This window comes from Zalophus californianus, chromosome 9 (assembly GCF_009762305.2).
Source record: "Zalophus californianus isolate mZalCal1 chromosome 9, mZalCal1.pri.v2, whole genome shotgun sequence".
Classification (NCBI taxonomy): Eukaryota; Metazoa; Chordata; class Mammalia; order Carnivora; family Otariidae; genus Zalophus; species Zalophus californianus.
Window position 1 is genome coordinate 11,480,893 of NC_045603.1, and position 20,211 is coordinate 11,501,103.

The 20,211-nt window shown below is 47.7% G+C and overlaps 1 protein-coding gene and 1 long non-coding RNA gene across 2 annotated transcripts in view; one reads left to right on the forward strand and one right to left on the reverse strand.

The window, feature by feature from the left end:
- The window catches only part of CACNG2 (calcium voltage-gated channel auxiliary subunit gamma 2), a 110,484-nt gene that overhangs the window by 41,786 nt on the left and 48,487 nt on the right, over positions 1 to 20,211 (forward strand). The gene's annotated exons all lie outside the window — the stretch shown is intronic.
- Positions 11,043 to 20,211, reverse strand: part of LOC118355981 — a 34,122-nt gene continuing 24,953 nt past the window's right edge. The window contains exon 3 of the long non-coding RNA XR_004819336.1: positions 11,043 to 11,369. This is a non-coding gene — a long non-coding RNA (uncharacterized LOC118355981). The remainder of the gene's footprint in view (positions 11,370 to 20,211) is intronic.

The following is a 20,211-nucleotide window of genomic DNA, read 5'->3' on the forward strand; positions in this document are numbered from 1 at the left end:
TTCTGTTCTCCCCCCTCCCTTCCCTGCCTTTAGTCTGGATGAATTCGGGCCTCCTCGCTCCTTGCTCCTCGCTCTTCCTCCATCCCCTTTCTGCCTGCCTCCCTGCTTCTCTCAACTTTTCCTGATCCTGCACAACAAAGATCCGGACGCCAGTTTGGCAGAGGCTAAGCTGGGATGGAGCATGTGTCCCACCACGTTCATGGAAGAGATCTGAGGTCCTGCCCTTGACAACTAGACTGCCCAACGAGGAGAAGAAACACAATCCCCTCCAGTTCCAAGAGATCCTTTTGAAATCCTTGTAGATGAAGATCACTCTGATACCATAACAAGGCTAAATTAGGTTGGAACGTTTTTGTCACGTTGGAGTGAAGACAGCCCTTCTTGATGGACTGTTATAGCTGGTTTGGGCCCAAGGTTTTTGAAGGACATGGCTTTTTCCGGAGGCTCTCCAAATATATGTAATGAGCGGTGTTATCATGGACTTCTTGTAAGTATAGGTTTTAAAACTACAAGAAGAAAGGGAAACGTGTGGGAGAAAGCCCAAATTCACTTATTAATACAAACAAATTGAGGAGGGAATGAAAAGCGTTGCTCAGAGAGAAAGGTTGATTCTCTTTTGAGAATATAGGACATATCACTTATACGAGGCATGCATGAGTTTGGACCACAGCCCTTGTATGTGAGAAAGCTGCATTACTTTGTTCTAAAACTACTTATAATCTGACTCTGAAAGTCCCCCCACTCCCCACCTGCCACCACACACACACACACACACACACACACACACACAGTTCTTGGAGTAGCCACACACACACACAAATCTGACATCGGTTGGTTGTGTTGTTGAGATGCCTTTCTCTCCCTATTATCTTGTAAGAATCCTTTAGGCCGGACACCATCAAGAACCTGTAAGAAAGGGCCTGTCGTTTCCAGGCTATCTCTTTGCCCATGTCCATCTCGTCCTGAAGGTGGGAGGCTCCATTACTCCCACAAGCTTGGACACAGGGGACCTGCCCAGGCTGGGAGCCTAGTGCCTGGGTCCCCCACACAGCCCGAAGCCTTTAGAGTCTGCAAACACCTCTGGCCTCTCCAGGTTCGCGCTCCTTGACCTCTGGCAATGCTTGGAGTCCTTCTAATTTCAGATAATCCAGCTCTGTTGTCTCTGTGAGCCGAGGCTGACACCACAGAGAAGCCAGGCAAGTAGTCTAATGGAGGCACCCTCCCCCACCCCGCCAGGTGAGGACAGTGGGCAGGTGCCACACACAGGTCCCAGCCAAGGCAGCCCTGGTCAGCTCCCACCAACTGCCGCACTGCAGGCCCAAGGCTGCTGGATCCTTCAACTTTTCCAAAGAAGCCAAATATTCCAATTTTTATGTGCAATCTCCCGATTTTTCAATGTTAGCAACTCAACCAAATTTTAAAAAGACAAGAAATACCATGTGGACCAACTCTGTGCTGGCCTAACAAAACATTTCTGCATACAGCCCAGGCCCTCCAACATGGGGGCAACTTTGCATCCTGGCCCTACGGTTTACCGCCATTAACATGCTCCCAGCCTTGAAAGCTAACTAGCCACTGAAGACCCAACCTAAATTAATTGCTCGGCAGGGCATCCTGCCCAGGTGCACTCACTTGAGCAGCATCACTAAGCACCTGTGGTGTGCTCGATGCCTGCCTCCTGGGCAAAGATCTCAGAGGTGTGGTCCCTGGACAGGGGTTCAGGAAAAGGGATGGGGGTGAGCAAGAATTGGAGTGAAGGGTGTTCTGGAAACAGGGGACAGAAGGGTTTGCATGCAAAAAACGAAAAGCATATTTGCAGGGTCCAAAGGAGATCTGAGAGGCAGCACTGGCGAGAGGGAGGGCAGGATGCGGCAAAAGAGGCGGACAGGGCTGGCTCAGGTGAAGACTTTGACCTTCATCCTGGGCTCTCTGGGCAGAAGGCAGTAACTATGGGGAATGGTTGTAGGGGACACATGGGGACGGTGGAGACCAGTTAAGAAGCACATTACAAGGAGGCGTCCAGGTAGCTTGGCTGAGGGTGGTACTGAGGAAGTGGAGAATAGTGGACAGATCCAAATATCTTTAAGGAACAGAATGGATGGAACTCGAATATGGAGGTCTGGGGAGTGTCAAGGGTGACTCCCAGATTTCTGGCTAGTTTAACTGGGAAGACTCATTTATTCACCAATATTTTTCTTTAACTTCTAGTGAGTTAACATACAATGCGATATTGGTTTCAGAAGTAGAATTCAGTGATTCATCACTTCCATACAACACCCAGTGCTCATCACAAGTGCCCTCTGTAGTACCCATCACCCATCTAGCCCGTCCCCCACCCATCTCCCTCCATCAACCCTCAATTTGTTCTCTATCGTTAAGAGTCTCCTATGGTTTGTTTCCTTCTCTTCTTCCCCCTCTCATGTTCATCTGTTTTGTTTCTTAAATTCCACATGAGTGAAATCATATGGTATTTGTCTTTTCTCTGACTTATTTCACTTAGCATAATACTCTCTAGCTCCACGCACGTCATTGCAAAGGGCAAGATTTCATTCTTTTAATGGTTGAGTAATATTCCAGTGTGTGTGTGTGTGTGTGTGTGTGTGTGTGTGTGTGTGTGTACACCAAATCTTTATTCATCAGTTGATGGACATTTGGGCTCTTTCCATAATTTGGCTATTGTTGATAATGCTACTATAAACATTGGGGTGCATGTGCCCCTTCGAATCTGCAATTTTCTGTCCTTTGGGTAAATACCTAGTAGTGCAATTGCTGGATCACAGGGTAGTTCTATTTTTAACTTTTTAAGGCACCTCCATACTGTTCTCCAAAGTGGCTGCACCAGCTTGCATTCCCATTAACAGTGCAAGAGGTTTCCCTTTTTTCTCGCATCCTCGCCAACACCTATTGTTTCGTATTCACAGATCTTTCTTGAGCAATCTACCCTACATGCAGCTCTGTTCTAGGTCTAGGGTTACAGTGATGTACAGAAGAGGCAAGGAGCCCTGCCCTTGTGGCTCACTCTCTAGTGGGGAGAGATTCAGCAACAAAATAATTCAAATACATAGCATGCTGCTAGGACCAGCTATATAATTTGTGGGATCAAGGCCAAAATGAGTTTGCAGGGTCCCTTGTTGAAACAAGGTTATCTTATGAATTTATAGTCAGCAACACAGAGCACTAAGCCAAGTGCAGACCCCTCCTGGGCACAGGGTCTGTGTGACTGCACAGGGTCATGCACACCCACGAAGTGAGCCCTACATAATGCAGAGCCAAGTCCTAAGGAGAAAAATACAGCAAGGACATAGACTAGGGTGTTTCTGGGACAAGGAAGTTGCAGTTTTTTATAGAGTGGACAGGGAAGGCCTTAGTGGGAAGGTAATGTTTGAAAAACTACCTGAAGGAGATGACGGAATATATCTAGGGAATAATAAATAAATAACAACTATCCAGGGAAAGGTGTCTTCGGTAGATGAAACAGCTAGTGCAAAGGTCCTGGGGCAGGAGTGTGCCTGCTGTGTTGGGGGAACAGCAGGGAGGCCAGTGTGGCTGAAATGAAGCAAGCAAAGCAGAAGAGAGTGGACAATGAGACAAATAGGTATTGAGGTGAATGGGGGCCAGATCCAATCAGGCCTTAGAGGCCACTGTGAGGAGGTTAGCTTCGACTCTGAGAGAGGTGGGAGCCATTGGAGGGTTTTGAGCAGAAGAGTAACCTAACCTGACCTGTTTTAGCATCAGGACTCCAGATGCTGGGATGAGGGTTTAACGAAGGGGAGGTGGGTGGTGATGGGGTAAAGGCCAAGTACAGAAAGGAAAAGACAGGCCGGGAGGCTGTCACCAAGGTCCTGGCAGGAGTCGGCGGTGGCCTGGACCAGGGTGGTCAAGAGAGAATTCATGAGGGGTGGCCAGATCTGGGGCACATTCTGAAAGCAGAGCTGACAAGGTTTGCCGGCCAATCGCAAACAGGGTGTTAATTAGACAGAAGAGGCAAGGGGGACGCTGAGCTTTCAGGCCTGAGCACCTGAGAGGCCGGGAGCTGGGGAAGAACAGAGCGGGGGCCGGAGGGGGTCGGGAGCTCAGCCGAGGACATGCCCAGCTGGAGACACCGGAGGGGGAGATGTTGCACTGGAAGGCCCCCAGGTGAGGCCGGCAGGAACAGGAAAGGCAAGAACCAAATCGCATGGAGCTTCGTAGGTCGCAGGTTAGAATGTTTTCCTTGGCAAAATGGGAAATCACAGAAGAGTCTTAAGTACGATCTAACTTACTAATTTACGTTCAGAAGGCTGTGCTGGCTGCTGGGGAAGAAGGGAGGGGAGGGCCCCTCAAAACCCTTTGCAGGGAGGCTGGTGGTTGAGATCAGGAGGATGGGGTTGCAGGAAAGGACCAGATTGGGGGCGGGACTTGTGGATGGATGCGATGCACCTGGGATTGGGAGGGAGAAGAAGCAAGGATGATCCCCCGGGTTCTGCCGTGAGCCGATGGAGGGTGTGGACAGGCCATTTACCCAGATGGGAAGGGAACATTAAAATCTCCACTAGATAAGAAAATGTTGTTGGGTAAGGTGTTACTTGGGCAGGGAAGTGAATGGACGTTTGCCCCGGAGGCCTGGAAATGGAAGAGCGAAGAAGGCGATGGCAATGTGAGGCAGAAGGAACCACGCTCCCGGTGTGGACTCATTTGGGGCGCTCCGAGCAAGGTTGTGCTGGAGCGGTGTAAATGGCGGACAGCCAGACAAGCTAGACATGCCAGTGGGAACCTCGCGAAGGGGGGATGCTTATTTCAGGTTACCCAGAGGCCTGGGTCTCCAGAACGTTTCCAAATCGATGGCTTCTGGGCTATTTATTTCACTGGTAAAGGATCATCATTGTACAATTGTGTGGTATTATTTTTTTTCTGTTGCTTGATTTGGAAATCATATGCTTTTTATTTTTTTTTTCTTCCCAACATTTTTATTACGTGAAAGATTACTGAAACAAAAATATAAAGAATTATCTGTCATCAAGCAACCACATTTTGTTGATTTAAGATACTTCTGAATATTTACTGCTGAAATATTTTCATTTTATGACACTTTTAAACAATTTTTTGAAAAATATTTAAGTTTGAAGAACTTTACCAAAGTTTAACATCCTTTAACGCTCCCTATCAAGAGTTTCTTTTAGCCAGAAATCTGAAATATTCTTTTTTTTTAATTTTTTTATTGTTATGTTAATCACCATATATTACATAATTTGTTTTGGTGTAGTGTTCCATGATTCATTGTTTGTTCGTAACACCCAGTGCTCCATGCAGAATGTGCCCTCCTCAATACCCATCACCAGGCTAACCCCATCCCCCCACCCTCCTCCCCTCCAGAAACCTCAGTTTGTTTTTCAGAGTCCATCATCTCTCCTGGTTCGTCTAATCATATGCTTTTTAATTGTTTACTTGCATTTGATTACGGGCCTCTCAGACACCTGCCATGTTGTGATGGAATTCTTTTATAAAGGGCTGAACTTACACTGGGAAAAAGATAGCATCATTTCTCAGGTTGATACCGAGGACTTGCTGATAGTAGAGCGGGTGATGCCGTTACCTGGATGATGCACACCTTCTCAGCAGTTGGAAAACAGATGTTTGAGCATATACATTTCTCCTCTGGCTCCTGCTTTATTAGACAAAGATCTTAAATGTATCCCAGAGTTACTCATTCATTAAACAATTTTTTTTCTAAATCCTTACTTTGTCCCAGGGGATTCTAAGCTCTCAGAATAGAGTGGGGAGCAAACAGCAGAGCCAGTTCCTGCTCCCATGGAGCTTAGACATACACCACCACCCACCCCCCAACACACACACCTACAAACTATCCTACGTATTGTGAAGGAAAAAGCACTGGGAGTCAGAAGAGTGTGCAAGCAAAGGTTTAACCTGCCTGGGGAGGCTGGGCTTTAAGGGATGACATGGTAATTAGGTGGAAGGTGAGCAAGAAAAGTGTTCCGGGCAGAGGCAAGAGCATGTGCAAAGGTCCTGAGGCACGGAAGCAAATTGAGATAATTAAGAACCAGGAAGGAAGGCAGAGTGGCTGCAGCAGAGACAGTGAAGCAAGACTTGGGGAAGGAGAAACAAAGACAAGATGTTTATTTTTATCCTAAAGCCAGGAGAGCCACGGAAGGGTCTTAAGAAACCCATAATCAAGGTGATAAGATTCGCATTTAAATGAGCCCGTTGGTGACAACGCAGATGAAGAGATAAGGAGGAGCAGGAACAGATGGAGGGCAGACCTGTGAGGCCACTGCAGCTGTCCGGGTGAGCGGTGGTGGTGGTCAGGATTAGGATGGTCAGCAGGAAGGGAGAAAAGTGGAAAGATGTGAGAGGCAAATCAATGGGACTGAATGCAGTTAAGTAAGTGACAGCATCCCTAAGAATTTTAAATGAAGACCTGCCAGGATTATCTGACTTATTGATCATTTACAAAATGGCTAATCCACTAGGAACAAAAGCCATCCAGAGCTGTTGTGAGCCGACAGGCACTGGATGGTTTGAATGAAGTAGCATCATTACCTGCCCCCTGCCGTCCGACCACCACACCAACGGCGGTCAGCAACTATAAAATAAGGGTCCCCACCCTCATGAAGTAAGCCCCAGCTCGTTTATTCATTCTTTTCTTTATTGATTAGTGTGTGAGAAATCTCCTGACATACAAGATATCAGGGGACCCCAGAGCAGCGGCCATCAGTGCCTGCCGCTGGTAAGGGTGGGGGCAGGGGGAAGAATGCAGAGGGGAGAGCTGGTAAGAATTCCAAACCGAGTAAAAGAGCCTAAGAGTAGAACATCTGGATGGTGTGTGGTGGGGCTGGAGCTCAAAGTGCCTGCCTGAGGGATTAAGAAAATGGCCGTTAGTCCAGGTATGGGTTTTACACTTTATTCCTATAAAAGAGGCAATTACTTGCTCCATTTTACACACTAACATAGGCTTCTTAGATTTTATGGGATTTTTAAAAACCAATATAACTGATTGCAAATCAATTTTCGTGAGGCTGCAGATAAAACTTGGCAAAGGAGCAGCTTAATGGCAGCAATGATAGCTTCTTATCTGATTCAGACTTCATCACCATTTACACGGCTCACAAACAAGGTCTTGCATGCTTCCTCTGTGTACCGCTACATTTTCATTCTAGTTAACTTTTTTTTTTTTTTTTAGTATACCAAGATCGGTATCACTATCTCAAACTTGAGTTAGGAAAAAGATATATACAGTAGAGGAAGGTCGGTAGGCTTCATTGGTCAACCATACCCAGAAAATAGGTATTTCCCCATAAAATAGGGGAAAGTAGATAACGAAGAAAAAACAAATGCACACATAACCATGGAAGATATTTCTCAGATGGGAGCTTGCTATTAGTCATGTCACACAATTTTTTTTTTTATGCAAAATCAAACCAAGCCAAGACTCGGAGGAGCCCGATACAAAATTTCAATTGTTGGAGTTTACATCTATCCCTAACTTCTTTTGCTTCTGCTTCAGAATTTTATTTCAACCTAATGTTGCTCAACCTTTAGCATAAATTAATGGGAGGAGTGTCCTATACAGAAATAACTGACTCTATGTGGGAAATTTTATGTAGAAATATGCACTGGGTCTTTCTGAGTTTGGATACACATGGTTGCTTTTCACAATGTTTCTTTTCACATTAGTTGCACTGTGCAGATAGGAAGTGAATGAGGGGGAGGTACAAAGGCAAAAGAAGAAATGCTCCATGTACATTTCCCATTATGAGATTCCTGGAGCTCTAGAGATACGTCTCCATAAAGTGATTTGACATCCATAAATGCCAATTTACAAGGCATTTTCCACTGCCATCAAGGAAAAGAAAACCATATTCTCCCTCTCGCCCGGCCCAATAAGTAAACTCTGAAAACAATTACAAGCACATGTAATAATAATACAGCAACTTGCATTTCTATAGCAACTTTCACTAGAGAATTTCTCAGTGCTTTGCGAACAGTAATTAATTAGACCCCCTAACATCCCCGTTAGGGGAGCCCAGGGATGTGGGTATGTGCTGAACATCCCCAACACAGACTCACCGCCACCTCTGGGGTGGATGAACAGCTGTTGTTTAAAAACTGTAGAGCAAACAGAATTCAACATTTCAGAAAATTTGTTGGACTCAGAAGTCCAAGATGCAAAAGAAAATTGCGTCTGGTGCAGGCTTTTTGCCTTGTCATGTAAATGTGATAGAGATGAGAGTGAGACACTATTTTCTACATCACCCGCCGTCACTGCATCCCCTGGGGCTGGATTTATCCCATGGCACGAAGTTACTCCACTGGTTTCATCATCCCAGAAATGACCCCATTACCAAACCATTTTGCTCTAAGAGATGAAACGGACTTTCTTAACACACACACGTATAGGACTTATTATTCGTCAGGCACTTTTGAAAATGCTTAGTAACTTGTAACTCATTTGGCTCTCACAGCAACTTTTTGGGATTATTATTATTATTATTATTTTCATTTTTACTACTACCACCATTTTACAGGTGAGGAAATGAGGCATAGAAGGCATTAAGAAATTTGCCCAAGGTCCCTCAGCTACCGAGCTACTGAGCCAACACAGTCCGACTCCACAGTCCATGCTACAAGCTTTATTTACCCTATGCTACCTCTCAGGGTTGGTATCACCTGTAAATAAACTTGAACAGGTACAGACTGGTACGTTTTCTCAAGTTGGTCATGCAGTTCGTCTCCTATTTCGAGGAGTGGTTTTGTTTTGTTCTTTTTTTTTTTTTTTTTCCCACTCAACGTGGTTACCAGGAGTAGTGACTCAAAGGCAAGCAGTCAATCTGAAAATCTGAAAAGAGCCACTTGCTTCAGCACCATGGAGGGCGCCTCCCACCTGCTGTCCCCAGCACTGCAGCACCCCTTCCAGAACTATGAGGCTCCATTATAAGGAGGGGAGCCTGAGAATAGGCAAAGCCAAGCTAACAGGGGGGATCAGTTGTTGTTTTTTTTTTTTAAGATTTTATTTATTTATTTGACAGAGAAACAGAGACAGAGAGAGAGGGAACACAAACAGGGGGGATTGGTAGAGGGAGAAGCAGACTCCCCACTGAGCAAGGAGCCCAATGGGATCATGACCTGAGCCGAAGGCAGACATTTAACAACTGATCCACCTAGGCACCCCTGGGGGGGTGCTTGTTTTTTACTTATTTCTGCCTTTATGCCAACAAGAAATGGGTACAAGACTACCAGGCTAGTTTAGCCCAGGGCCATCTGAAGCTTGAGACCTAACACCTCTGGTTTTCCCATTCTTGGGATGTCTTGGGTCTGGAAGCTGATGAAGTAAGTACTTAATATCATTTTCCCACTTCATGTGGATGTGCCTCTCCCTTCATTTTCCTCCCAGATCTCTGGCAGGAGACCATCTCCCAGGGCAATTAGGCTTTTGCCCAAGGACCATTCATGTACTTTTTTAGTTTGCCCTGGGGGAGAGACACTGAAGCAGTTGACCCTTGAATAACATGGTTTGAACTGTGTGGGTCCACTTACATGTGAGATTTTTTTATATCAACACAGTACAGTACTGTAAATGTATTTTCTCTTCCTTAGGACTTTCTTAACATTTTCTTTTCTGTATCTTACATTATTGTAAGAATACGGTACAGAATACATATAGCCTACAAATTGTGTTAACCAGCTGTTCTATGTTATCAGTAAGGCTTCCAGTAAACAGTAGACTATTAGTAATTGAGTTTTGGGGGAGTCAAAAGTTATATTCGGATTTTTGACTGCGCAGTTCAAGGGTCAACTGTATCTGGTTAAGAATACTGGCTTTGTATTTAGACTGCCTGAAAATTCACTTCAGCTCTGCCACTTCCCAGACGTGACCTTGGAAAATGCACACAACCTTTTTAAAGACCCAGTTTTTCCATCTGTAAAGTGGGGTTAACAATGGTCGCTGAGTCATAAGATTGTTCTAAGGCTTATTAAATAAGGTCGTATGATCAGATAACAGATTTTGTTATAACAGGAAATAGGGAAAGCAGTGATATCCCTTTCTGAACAATGAGACTCATGTGACTGATACACTTTCCCTCTCTACCTTGGCCGTCAGGGAGCCCCAGGCCAAAGTTCTCACTTAGCATTTGGCAGCTCTATAGGACCCTATGGATTGCCTCGTGGTATTTCTTTTCTTCTCCTCTGGTGTTGACATATTCTTTGATCCTGATTTTTGTGTGTACGTAATTTTATCGTCTGTGTTATTTCAGGTCACTGCATAAGATGGATAGACAGATGGATCATTAGAATATAAGCCCCAAGTGAGCAAAGAGTTTTGTCTGGTTTGTTTGTTGCTATACCTACAAAAGCCCAGGACGGTACACGGCAGTCACATCTGCCCATAACTGACGCTTAGAATAATCCCTTTCCATGGAGATACTACAATCACTAACCCAGTAGCTTTGCCCTGGTGCTGAGTTAGCTGGCTGCTACAACTTCACTAATTATCTATAATTCCAAGAGTCCTTGCCAGGCAGACGAGCTGCAGGAGCTGTTTCGGTGACGATGCTGTTTACAGCACAGTCTGTCTTTCCCAAGTTGTCTAAGGACAGATAATGAGGAAGCAGGATGGGAGGCTAGTCAGGGAAATTCCTCTTTATCAGGATAAACTACTCTTGGGATCTCAGCTGGTGCAGACCCCCCTTCCCTAAAACGCTAGCAAGGTTTTACCGATGGGACAGCATAAGAGTAGTAAAATTAGTTGCAAAAACATGCCCTTCTGACTCAGAGACCTAGAGTGTGGGCGGAGTGGGGCGGTCTCCTGTGCTGGGGAGATCCCCTGGGAAGAGCTGGATTCTTCCCTGTGACACAGCCAAAGTCTTCCGTGCTGCTGCTATTTGTGACAGATTATTAGGCGATATGAGTGCACCAGGGAGGGTGGGAGTCGGGGCCGCGACTTGGTCGAATCAGATCACAGCAGCCAACACCACCTCCAAACCCTCATCAGCCAAATTCAACTACAATTCAACATACATTTCCTGAGTGCTTACTATGTGCCAGGGCCAGGGAATTGCTGGATGCTGCAGATTTCCAGGCATTTGGCTGTAAGAAAACAGCAAAAATTGGAAAAGATGCTCACACGTCTACCTCTCTCCTCCACTTTCTCCCCTCGGTCTGTCGGCCTTGCTCTTCAGATTTTAACACCCTCCCAAGTAGGAATCAGCTTCCCTTCTGGTTTTTGGAAGGCATCCAGCCTGCTCTCTTCTCTCTCTCTGCAGGGCATCGTGCACACAGCAATTCCAAGCAGGCAGGGAGCGCTTTTCTTTCTCCCACTTCAGGAAATCTTCGGGCTCTGGTCTTGTTATAAGAATCACGCATTTGAAGTCTCCCTGGGAATAAACACACGTTTCTGATAACTCTAAAGATTAAGCCAATGAAATAAAAATTCATTTCTGAGACATAAACTGTAAATGACCGGGATTTTCCACGGAAATATTGACACTTTGGTGGAGGCACGGCGGCCCTCAAGTTGACAGTAATTTGCTGCAACGTGCCAGGCAGTCCTGAAGTCGTTCAATAGACAAGACATCATCAAATACCACATCTGAATTCTGTTCATATTATTAGAATGAAAAGGGTAATTCAATTCAATTGCCTGGAGAATCGTGGAACACAGGCATAAACAGAACTGGCCAGAGGCAAAACTGCTTAGTGGAGTGTGTCTACAGGGCCCTTGGCTTGCCTGCCTTCACCTCCCTCCCCAGCCCGGTCCGGTCCTCCCCTTTGCAAGAACCCTGTGTGAATTGAAATCAAATGTGTTGCCCCTCCCAAGGGTATTTGCTTTTTAAATGTCCTTTCTAGTTTGATAATGAAGGGATTAAAAACTCACATTTATCAAACACCTACAATGGGCCAGGCCCATTTTCACAAACAATGGTAATCCTTGGGCACACTCTGCACTTATTCACTCAAAAAACGACTATCTATACTGAGCCAGGCGCTGTTCAGGGTGCCCGAGATCCAGCAGAGATCAAAGAGTCAGATCCTCCCCTCTGGGCAGCCTGATGAGAGGAAGGAAGCAGTAAAGGAACAGATGCATAAACGTTTGTCAGGCCCTGATAAGTGCTGTGCAGAAAGATCCAGCAGGATAAGGGGAGAGGGAGCACCCCAAAGGGAATGCTGTGAGAGAGACGGTGGCCGGTGTACAGGGACTCCTCCTCAGGGCAGGTGACAGTTGGGCAGAACAAATGAGAATGAGCCATGTCGCTATCTGGGGGAAACGCATTCCAGGCTGAGGCGCCAAGGGAACCACAAGAGCAAAGGCCCTGTGTGTTCCAAGAAAGAGGCACATGGGAAGGAGCGGAGGGAATAGAGACAGGAAGTGCTTCTAGGCCAGGACTTTAGGGATTCAGGGATACTGGAAGCCATCAGAGGGTCTAAGGAGAGGAGCAACAGTCCACATTCATTGACTTCGGTTCTCAGAAGCTTGCGCTGGTTGGTGGGTGGAGTGCAGCCTATATGGGAACCAACATGGACACTGAGGCCCCTCAGAAGACGGCTGCCGTAACCAGTACCCAAGGCCGCCTGGACAGGAGTGAAAGGGGGGGGGGGGGGGGATGCTGCTGAAAGGTCAGACCCCGCCCTCTCCCATGGAGAGGATGCCCTATCCAGCAAGTGAGCAAAGAGAAGGGGTAGATAACCCCCCATGGCCAGGTGGGTAGGGAACAGCCAAACGGAGTCCCGCAGGCTGCCGAGCGCAGAGGCCTGGCTCTCTCAACTCTGCCACGAGCTTCTCGGTTGCCACACGATGAAACGCAGTGGCGAAGGAACTGTAGTCCTCAGAGAGCAGAAAGAGGGGCTTGGGGAGGGTGGGGATTTTTCTGGGCCCTTGCTTGGGCAGGGTTCCACCAAGGTCTAATGATAAGTGTCAACACGCCTCAAGCCGTTACTGGGCACACGGCAGCGTTCTAAGGGCTTCCCACTTGTTGGTGCAACCATTCGCCACAACAGCTGCCATGAGGGGGCTACCATTATCGTTCCCGTTTTACAGATCGGGAAACGGAGGCTCAGCTGTGGGAACCAGTCCAAGGTGACAGAGCTGGGATGTGGATCCCCGCAGGGAGGTTCCCGGAGCCCCCACCCTTCAGCACCACACTATTTCTTCCTTGAAGAGATGTTTACTTTTTGGTACTTTTCTACTGAATTTTGGGCTTGGAGACTGAAGTTCACACGACTGATACCTGTTGAAACTGACCCCCATTGACATGACCTCGGATGTAGTAGAGAGTCTCCAGCAGGGCCCCTCCTCAAGGGTGCTGCCAGGGGCTTCCCGCCCAGGATGGAAGGCAGATGAGGTGGCCTCGGGGTCCCCACCCATCTCCAAGTGGTTGCTAAGCCTCATATCCCTGGCTTGTCCATCCTGGGCACAAGTCTCCCAGATGTTGGGAGAAGAGAGCAGTGATTACTAGAACCACAGCTGTCAGCTCCTAATCCCATTTGATGGATGACAGAGATGCCTCCAATCCTCCATTCTTCCCAGTTTTGAGAGGAAAGGGAAAAGAGAGGTACAAGCTTAGAGCAGGGGGCGGGGAACAGGATGGGAACAGGAATGAGAGTGGAGGAGGCGGGGTGCACGTGGGGTTTCCAAAGACAAACTGAACTATTCTGAGAAGAGAAGGGGTGTGTGCCCCCCAAGGAGAGAGAAATGGGGAAATGCTGATTCTCAAAACGCCATAATCCAGATCCCCCCAGAAGTCCCTCTTTGCTTAGCGCATAAAAAGCCCCCTCCTCCATCCACCTTGCCTCAAAGGCACTTAATCCTGTATTCAAGCCTCTCTACTTCCCTTCCCCCACCCAGGTAGAGGACCTACCTCTCCTTTTATGCCCCACCCAGCTAATAATAAACAGGACATCTTCTCTTTGTTGAGCTTTGCTTTTATACACTTCATCTCATTCATTTTAGCATCAGAATAGCCCTGCAAGATGAGTCTGCTTATCTCCATTTCACAGAGGAGTGGCTCAGAGAAGTGAAGTGACTTGCCCAAGGTCACACACTGAGTAGCTGGAAGATCAGTGACCCAAACCTGACTCAGAAGCTCAGGCTTTGTCTCCGCCTCACCCGACCCTGCCCCCGAGTTACTGAGTTACTGGAGGCCTGGCAACTCTTCTCGTTCAGTTTTGCACCCTCAGCACCCAGTTGGTACTTTGTAAAAATTAATGGAAAGGACACGCGGCTGAATAAACAAGATGAGAAATGTCTTAGAATGAACTGGCTTCTATAAACACGCTCACTTGCATTTACGTTGTCAGAGACAATGCCAACAGTTTTTGAGAACCATTTCTTCTTAAGACTTTATTTATTTGAGAGAGAGCAAGAGTGACAGAGCACAAGCAGGGGGGGCAGGAGAGGGAGAAGCAGCCTCCCCCCCCCCACCCCCCCGAGCAGGGAGCCCGATGCGGGGCGAGAACCGTTTATTCATTCAACAAATAAAACACATGCTCAGTGGAAACGCGCCGAGTGCCGGGCTGTGTGTTTGACGCAGGGAGGTTGTGGGCAACAGTCCTGGTCCCTAACCTTGAAAAGCTCATAAAATAGAGGCGAGAAAGACCAAGACCAAAGCAAACAGCCAGCAATGTCACAGAAGAAAAAATAGTTGCAAATAATTAACAAGCAGTGAAGGGAGGGCAGGGACACGAAGGAGAGGGCGTCGGTGGACAGGAACGTTTTCTGGGGAAGACACGTTCAAGGTTGAGTAGAAGTCACCCAGGAAAAAGTCAGGGAAGCATTTCCGGCAGAAGGAATGACATACGTGAGGGCCCCAAGGCAGGACTAAGAGCGTAGAGCCCTCCAGAAAGTACAGGAAGACTACGCGGGTAGAACCAAGAGTCGGAAGATGGAAGGAGACAGAGCAAAAGACACAGGAGGCCCTTGCAGGCCTCGTGAAGTATTTTGGATTCTAGCCTCGTGGCAAAGGCAACCCTGTGAGGGGTGCAAAGCACAGAAGTGCCCTCCTGAAATCCGTTCCTGCTCTGGGGGCAATGGGGAGCAGCGGGCAAAGGGGCAGAGAGGCTGGCTGGGAGGCTGAAGTCATGCAAACAAGAGCCACACGGGCCAGGGGTGGTAGGGAAGTGGAGGCGTTTTAGATCTCATTTGGAGACAGGAAACGAAGCCACGAAAACAAGGCTGACCTAACTCGGCCATGTCCACACATGCGCCCAGGATGGCGGGAGGGCGGAGTGGGCTTGAAAACAGACAAGATTCTAACCCACCCTCTATGTCTGATGGCTGTGTGGCTTCAGGCAGGCCATGAAGCCTGTCGGAGCCTCCAGCCTCCCAGGAAAGTTGTCACTGAGACAATGCATGCAACTGTGTGGGGCATGGTGACCTTCCCCCTTTGCCACTCCCAGAGACCCGTGGCCTGACTTCCCAACTGCCCCCCTGAATACCGGGCTCTCCTAGTCTTGGGAAACAGTTTTAAAGACAGAATGAATCCCCCATATACTCCATGCTAAAGGGCAAGTGCAGAACGGCCTTGCAACAGCCCGCCAACCTCATGCCACTAATAGTTGTCATGGCCACAGAGGCTCATCGCTTTAGCAGTAACTCAATTACCAGTCCCTGGGCACCTTCCGGCACAAAGCCGCTCCCATGGGTCCCCACTGTTTTCCCGCGATGCCAGGACACAAGTCAATGCCTTGGCCCTAATGAGAGCTTTTCAACACCTGACAGTAGCCACTGAGTATGTGCTAAGTGCAGCCGCAAGGCCACCCAGGCTGCCTCCCAAGCCAGGGGTCCTGGCCAGCCGGCAGGTGCAATGCGGGCTCTGGCACCGGGGGCTCACACAGCAGATGTGAGCCTTCAAAGCCGGGCCAATTATGATGTTAACGCCCCAGACATTAATCCCTGGGCCCCTGCCAGCCAGGACCTGCTCTGCTCTCTGGCTTAATAACACAAGTCCTCTGGGGGAATCAAGGAAGGGTCTTGGGAAAGTCGCACTTTCAACTGCTCAGATTCAAAGCCCGACTTCTCCTCTGCGCCACATCCAAGGCCTGAAGACGCCCAAGTATTTTAGCAGCGGGAACGCCAGCCCCAGTCGCCACAGGGCAGTCAGCAAGGACTGGTATTGCAACTGAGACCCAGAAAATTAAACGTCTTCCTCAAGGAAATAAAACACATTTGCGGGAGTTCCCTGAATACAAATACAGATTTGCTCTCCTGATCTCCAGATTTCTGAAATGTGTGAAATAAATGGTAAGCTCCCAGACAGCAGGGGGAAAGAGCACAGTGTCTGGCACATGGTGAAGATCTGGGGCACAAAGGACTAACCTGGATTCAAATTCAGTATCAGAACTATGCTCCAGGTTTTACACTCATTTGTGTACAGTATCTACTCTGCATTAGCAGGGACAAATGTTTTTTAACACCTGACTCCTCACCATCCAGAAGGCCCCTGTGCCATCTTTGCTTTTGTCCAGTCTGTGTGTAAGCTACAAAGCAAGCGCCAAAGGAACGTGACCTAGATGCAGACCCATGGAGGGCTTCCTTGAGGCGACGGAGCCCAGGGGATCCGGAGGCTATGCAGACGTGAGCCTCACAATGGTGTGTTTGGAGGTGGGGGAGCGGGTTTGGAAAGTGCGTCTGGAGCAGAGAGAACAGCCGAGCAGTGACCTGTGGCTGGATGGTGGGGAGGGAGGTGGATAGGAATAGCAGGGGGCGCCTGGGTGGCTCAGTTGGTGAAGTGACTGCCTTCGGCTCAGGTCACAATCCCGGGGTCCCGGGATCGAGTCCCGCATCGGGCTCCCTGCTCGGCGGGGAGTCTGCTTCTCCCTCTGACCCTCTCTCTCACTCTCTAAATAAATAAATAAAATCTTAAAAAAAAAAAAAAAAGGAATAGCAGGACAAGAACGGGGAGAAATGGGCAAAGCTCAGACAAGTCGGTGCCAGGGGAAGGATTTGGGTCTTTGTTCTAGAAGCATCGGGGAAGTCACTGAGGAGTTGCAGGGTGAGGAACAGCAGAGGCGAAATGCCCAGACATGATGCGGAACAGACTGGAGAGGCGCCGAGACTGCCTGCGGGGGGGCAGGGTGGGACACTGAGCCATGGTCCAGGTGCAAGGAAAGGAGAGCTTAGCCCAAGGAGGCAGCGGCAGAGATAGAGAAGGTGATGGCTTTAAAAGAGATTTCTAGAATACTGACTCTCACAGTTGGAGCTACAAGGCAAGAGATGCCAAAGGAGGGGTCTGGTGGAGGGGTGGGGACAGGGTGTGACTCAAGCTTTGGTTGGGGACACCGAGTCTGCGATGTCTTGAAGACACCCCGTAGGTAGCTGGAGATTCGGGAGCGGAGTTTGGAGCAGTCAGGGCCAAAGTCACAGATGAAGGAGGCCATCCGTGCAGGTGGTAACGTACACCGCGCACTCCGATGGAGTCTCACAGGGACAGAGCACATCAAAAGGATGCACCTGATCTACCTAAGCCTTCTCCCACTATTGGATATTTGGGTCGTTTCTGATCATTTGACATTTTAAGTGTCCCAGTAATGAGCATCCTTGTCCTAATTTACAGCTTTTCCATATTCTAGGTTACTTCTCTAATAGCCTATCTTGCTAACGTGGTTGGCAATGCATAACTATTAAGAGTATAAATATATCATGTGTCCAAAATGAAACAGAAACCTTTTAGTTGAACACTATCTGTGGTGGCCTGTGTAACATTATAATCTCTGCTGGTACCTGCTGATTTATTAAATCTTCCCTAACTAGCCCAACCAAAGGGAACTTCTTCCTCTGAATTCTAATGGCTAATCCTAGAGACACTCCATTCTTGTCCTTCAGAGGTCTGATATTTTAGGATCTGTGGAAGTCCCCCTTATCTGTGGGGACACATTCCAAGACCCCCAGGGTATCCCCAAAACCACAGACAGTACCGAACCCTCTATATACTATGTTTTTTCCCAGACCTACATACCTATGATGAAGTTAATTTATAAATCAGGCACAGTAAGGGGCGCCTGGCTGGCTCTGTCAGAAGATCTTGTGACTCTCAATCTCGAGGTCGTGAGTTCAAGCCCCACACTGGGCACAGAGATTGCTTAAAATAAGTAAGTAAATAAAATCTTTTTAAAGAAAAATTAAATAAATAAGTTAGGCATCGGGCTGCGTGCTCAGCACAGAATCTGCTTGAGATTCTCTCTCTCCTCCCTCTGCCCCTCCCCCTAGCTCGCTCACATGCTCTCTCTTAAAAAAAAAAAAAAAAGCCTACTTGATGACATGAAGTACGGTGAAGGACGTAGGCGTTGTGGCACCACGTGAGGCTATCTGTGACCTCCAGACGGTATGTCAGGAGGACCATATGCTTCCAGCCCGAAGTTGCTGGAGGGTCACTGAAACCACAGAAGGCAAAACCGTGCATAAGGGGAGACTACTATAGATCTATGTGAAGGGTCATGGTTTTCCCCATTATCCGTACCGAGAACTCGAGAGCTGGGACAATGTTTTATACTTCTTGATCGCCCCTGACATGTAATGACTATTCTAGATTAACTAGCTAGGCAAGAGGATCATAAGAATTAGTATCTATTAATCCCTTGCTGCACACTGAGACCTGTTCTGGGAGCTTCAAACACAAAATATATTTCAGCTCTCCAAAAAAAGGTTTATCCTCCTTTTACAAAGGTATGAGGGTAGTGGTATCTGATATCACAACTGAACCCCAAAGTCCCAGGGGCTTAATACCCAGGACTTCCTTGCTGACATTTGTTTCTCACTCACTCGAAGTCCCAAACAGGCAGCTCTCCTAGAAGCACTGATTCAGGGACCTATGCCCTCTGATCTTGTGGCTTCACCATCCCTGGCACGTGGCTTCTGAAGGCGCCAGGGTCCTCTGACTGTGGGCTTCACTTGCAAGGGGCCCACATCACATTCATCACATTCCTCAGGGCAGAACTCAGTCACGTGGTCATACCCAAGTGCAAGGAAGGCTGAGAATGACATTCGGGCTGAGTGCTGGACTGCAGGGAAAATAGACTGGGTGGTTCATCGTTGTCTTTGCCCTGTGACAGGAGAAACCAAAGCCCAGAGATGTCAAGGAACTTTCCTGACGTTACACAGCAGAGCTAGGATTCATACTCTGTAGAACTCCCCAGTCCGCGCTTTCTCCACTACACCCTACTGACTGACAGCCAACATCGAGGTGCTGTCCTTCTGGGGCCTCTGAGATGCACCTACTTGAATCACCTTGCCAATTGTTCAATTTCACTTATGACCTAACTTCAAACTGCGTTGAGAGTGGCAGATTCACCCTAAAACCAAGTTTGAGATGTATTTTGCAGATGCAGCTTGTTTCTTCCAAATATGCTCCCAGTGCCCTCCTTCAAGAAGTCAATCAATTTGCTGACATGTCCTCACGTTAGGTAGGCATATTCCTGTTCTAAAGTCTAGGCCTCATAAACTTGACATATTCAGATGCTATGGCTTTTATCATGAGTAAATTAAAGCTCTTAAAATGTCAGAATGTTTCTGTCTCATTTGACATTTTCACCATAGGTCAAACTGCCTCCAAAACAGATGTGTCTAAATGGCTGCCTAACCATATCGCTCAGGATGGCTTTTTAGGAAGTGCAGGACGCCCAGCAGTGTGTAGACCTGAGGCCCCTGAACATCAGTAATTCTGTCTGGATCTGTTCCCATGTAAGCAATTTACAGAGCATCCACTGGACTTGGAAAACCAAGAGGGACCTCGGGAGGTCACTGGCACTCCCTCTTTGCATGCATATACCATAGAATCTTAAAGTTGAGAAAAACAATGATGTCAGTAATAACAATAGCAATGACCTTCAATAAATGTATTCATTCAACAAAAATTTATTGAGAGCCCATGTTGTGCCAAACACGGTTACAGAAGCTGGAGATTCTGTGCATAAAGCAAGATCCCTGACCTCATGGAGGTGACATTCTAATGGGGGAAATGCATGAATAAATATATAATGCGTTGAGCGGTGCGGAGCGCCATGACAGCAGGTTCAGGAGAGAGGATGTAGCCTGATGGTAGGTTATCCAGAGTGCTGGGGAGGGTTTCTCTGAAATGGTGACATTGGAACAAAGACCTGAGAGAAGAGAGGTAGTGAGATGCTGGGGAGAGGAGATAGCAAGTGAAGAGGTTTGAATGGACAGTATGCATGGCATTTTCCAGAAACAGCAAGGAGATCGGGGGAGCCTGGGGGTGGTGGTAGGAG